Genomic DNA, 4,760 nt, shown 5'->3' on the forward strand with positions numbered 1-4,760 from the left:
GGTAATTTTAGAAAGAGGCAGGGGATATATAGAGAAAGCCCTCTTGTGGAAAGTAGACTTTGAATTTTGAAGAAGCCAGGGAACAGAGATGAGGAAGAAGATCCTAGGCAAAGCAATGCAAATGCATGAAACTGGGAAGTGGATTTTTATTTGTGAGTAATTGCAAGCAGGCCAGTGGAGCAGAATTTTAGCATTTGGAAAGGGAGTGAAGTATAAGAATATTAAAAATGCAGAAAGGGGCCAGATCACTTTAAATGCCAAACAGGATTTTATATTTGTTTCTGAAGACAACAGGGAACTACTGGAGTTTAACAAGTGGATGAGTAACATGGGAATCTTTGTATTTTATGAAAATGATCTTAGCAGCTAAGTGGAAGATGGATTGTAGTGGGGGAAGACTTGAGGCTGGGAACCAATTAGAAGGTTATTGTTTATTGTCTGTAAGTAAGCTAAAAAGGAAAACACTTGAATGGGGGGAAAATCTTTATATCAAGTTTGTGGATTAAGAGTCCATAAATACAGCACATTATACATATTTTATGTTGGTCATTTATGCTGGGGTTTTTTCTTAAAAGATACTATTGGTATATGAAATATCTCTTTGGAATGGAGAGGGGAAAGGATACTGGGGGAAATTAGTGAAGTTAAAAGAAAAGAAATGAATAAAAACTTATTAAAAAAAACAATTATTGCAATTGTTATTGCAATTGTCCAACAGAGAAAGATAATGCAGACATATAACTATAATAGTTCTAAGTGGGGAAAAGGAGACATATGAGAACTTGAAGCAAAAATGACAAAATTTGAAAACATGTTGGATATATGGGAACTGAAAAGTCAAGGATGATGTTAAGGGTTTGAATCTGGATGAGTAGGAGGGTGGTGATACCTTAGAAATAGGCGAATTGAAAAAAGGGAAAAGTTTGAGGTGAAAGATAATGAATTCCAATATGTATCTGGAGCTCAGGAGACTACCTGAGGTGGATATGAAGAGCTCTTAATCATTTGCATAGAAATGTTAGTTGAATCCTTAAGAGACACCTGGTAAAATAAGAGAGAAAGAAGGAAAAGAAGAGGACCCAGGATATTGCCTCAGGCACTTTACTAGCTGTGTGACTCTGGGCAAACTACTTTAGCCTGTTTGCCTCAGTTTCCTCTTCTGTAAAATGAACTGGTGAAGGAAACATTACACCACTCCGGTATTTTTGCCAAGAAAATTCCAAATGGGTTTGCAAAGAATCAAATCTGACTGACTCAACAACACTTAGTGGAATTGATCTCTTGGCACTTATTAGTATTCATGGGATCTAACTTTCAAATGGGCCAGTTAGCTTTGTTTTATTTCAGAGTGAAACTTAAGTATAAGAAAAAGATCTAAGTATACTGAAGGCGTTTGAGGGTATTATAAGATATTATACCTTTTGACTAATTACGTACAATGTAGTGCATTTTTATGTGCTTCCTAATCTACCGAGACCCCATTATTTGTATTTCTGCTTTCCTTCCTGAATAGGCAAAATTCAGTTGGTACTGCTTAATATATTCCTTCTTCCTTCATTCTATCCTCTCATTTTCCCCCACTACTTTTCTTCCACTTCCCAACCTTGCTTTAACTCATCTGAGTCTACTCTTACCAAGAGTTATCTTATACTTTGCACCCCTCTGGCCTTTTTTCCCTACCTCATTCTCAGTTTAAATTTCCCTGTCTTAAGTTAACTTCCCTTTGGAATATTATTCCAGCTAAATGATAGTTTGACTATCCTGATAAAGTAGTATGTACCTATTTAATAATGACTATTTATTGAGAGTAGGGAACTTCTCTGAATAACGTACCTTAATCAAGTAGCTTTCCAAGGTTTATATAGTAATAGTTCCCTTTTCTCCTTTTTTTTTTTTCTCTCTCTGTCTGCCTGCCTGTTTATGTTTGTCTCTTTCCTTCCTTTCTTTTCTTCCTTCTTTCCATCCTTCCTTCCTTCCTTTCTTCCTCTTTCTCATAAAAAAACCATTCTCCCTACATTTTTCATAAAACAATGTACAATATTCGTAGTTTAGATTTTGTTCAAATAAAACTTATAATTTTAAAATTATATATAAACCTTGTACAACGGAAATAAAACAACAGGTGTTTACTGATAAACATTTGTAATTTATATATCTATGACAAAAACAATAACACAATACTATAATTACTGTGAAGCAGATAGATGAGCTTTTTTTTCTCAGTGTGGAATTTCTCTAAATTTGATATCTTTGTTGATATTGTTACTTAAAATTCTTTTTCTCAAGTACAAATCAAGATCAATATTGTCTTCATAACAGTCACAACAGAAAACTTCATTTCGCATAAATAAGGTGGTTTGGGTTATAGTAAAATTGGTATTGTTTTGTTTTATAAATTAAGACGTTATTCATATACAGCTGACATACAATATAATAAGATTTTCAGGTTAAAATGTTGTTTTTATGTATTGTCACAAGACATATCTATTAACCATTCTTGTTCAGATTTATTGAGGCCAAAAGGATCTTATCTGTCCATTGCAGATAGGTTCTTTATCCACTCTAGAATTTTAAAGAAAATGGGAATTGCTTCTGTGTTCTAGTTAAGTGATTAATAAAGTTATTTACTTTCTTCTCCTTTATATATAGATCAGGTTTAAACTGAGAAACAGTAAAATTATTTATAAATTTACTATTCATAGCTCTACTTTTTTCATAAATGCAATCATATTATTTTTCTAGAACACAGTATGGAATTTGAGGACCATAATTTGATCTTGAATATTTAGTTTTTCCAAAATATTCACAGCTTGTGCAAATCATGGGGAAAATACGTATTATAAAATGAATTTGTTTTGTTTTTATACTAACCACTAAGAAAAAAAATCAATTTTGTCTTTTAGCTCAAACATTTCTGAAGAGTACTTTGGCTTTTGAAAGTACTTTTCGTCAGTATGTAACACAGATATTATATATACACCCTGTGCTCATCGTACACTTTTTCAAAGAGCCTTCTTTTAATGGACTATATTTTATAAAACTGATTATTCTTGTAATAACTTGAAAAAGCATATATACAGCTTCTTGATCACAAATTGTAATGCAAGTGATTGTCTATGAAGCATGATATGGCCCCAAATTATAGGAGGACTATATTTTTTAACTAGTGCTTGGAGATTTACATTTCATATTATATTAATTGAGTTTCAGCAATACAGACAGAATTCAATACAATTCTCACATATCATCATTTTTCATTTAGAATTTCCTGTTATATTGACCTTTTCCCTAATATCAGTTTCAAGAATACCTTATATATACTATCAAATAAAATATGTTACATATTGTTATTAAATGAGCATCTTTTATTACATTTATTGTTTTAACCACTTGCAATGCAAAATAAGATTTTAATATCTCAATTAGCTCATTGATTCAAAAAGCGTTTGGACATTTTGACAATTCCCTGTCCATTGTTTTATCTACAAATGACACCATTTTTAAAATTACTTTGTAAGTGATTCTGCAAGTATGTCTTTGGTCAGAGTAATAGCTGTAAGTCACAATAATTTCAAGTGAAACTATTTATAGTTAGTAATTCTGTAAGCAATCTCAAAAGACTGCTTTTTGAATTAAAGACATAGTTGTTTTGTTTTTTTTTTAAGAAAAAGAAAATTGTTTGGGTTTATTTTAAAAGCATCTATTTTTCTCTGGAAAAATTATATCTTGCCAATATATGTTGCAATGTATACTTTGTTTTTGCACTTCTGTTATTTAAACTGTCTCCATCTTTTATGATGCTGGTTTTAACTGCTTCATTGAATTTTCTCTTCAAATTTGTTGTGCATTTAGCATTTCTAAGGGAAATTATTTCTTTGTACTAGAAAATAAAATTCTGGTAATTACATTTTAATTGTTGAAAGGTTCCAACAATTACCTATTATTATTTTGGAGTTATTTCAATTTTTTTTATGTTTTGGTCCTGGGAAAAAAGAGCTGATTATAATAATTTGGTGATTTTTAAGAAATGATCAAATGGGATTATTTATTATTTACCTACTACGTGCTTGGAACTTTGCCAGGTACTAGAAACAAAAATACCAAAAAAGAGAAACAATTCTAATTCACAATGAACTTACATTCTAAAGGGGAAGACCACTACATATATAGATATAAACATAAAGTTAACATATACAAAGCTGCTGAGTTAAAAGTAGTTTTTTCAGATCCTTATTTTTTATAACTTTTTATTTTTCAAAATACACGTAAAGATAATTTTCAACACTCACCCTTGCAAAACCTTGTGTTCCATATTTTTCTCCCTCCCTCCCCACCTTAACCTCCCCTTACCTACCAAAAGGAGTGAGCATGCTCCCTTAGTTTAGAGAACCCTGCATTATCCCAATGGGTTGAGACTGTAATAGAAATTTCATACGGTGCATAGGTAGGTGGGAAGTTTTGAGGTGAGCAGATCTTTCAGTGTAAGTCATATCACACCATACAGATGGTAGCTCCCTGCTCCAACAAGGCTTCACAGTGCAACCCTGAGCCCAGTTTTCTGACTGACAAGTGAGAGTGTGGGTAGATCAATGCAACTCCCAATTTCAAAGCTCACATCGGCTCGTTATATCAGTGACTTCATCCTTATGGACAAAAGGATGGATGTGAAATGCATTCTTGTGTCTATGGTAACAAGGTGAAAAACGTTCCTGCCTAGTATTTTCTTAATCGAATGTATGAACATGTTAAAGAATTGTGTG

The sequence above is a fragment of the Antechinus flavipes genome, chromosome 1 (assembly GCF_016432865.1).
Source record: "Antechinus flavipes isolate AdamAnt ecotype Samford, QLD, Australia chromosome 1, AdamAnt_v2, whole genome shotgun sequence".
Classification (NCBI taxonomy): Eukaryota; Metazoa; Chordata; class Mammalia; order Dasyuromorphia; family Dasyuridae; genus Antechinus; species Antechinus flavipes.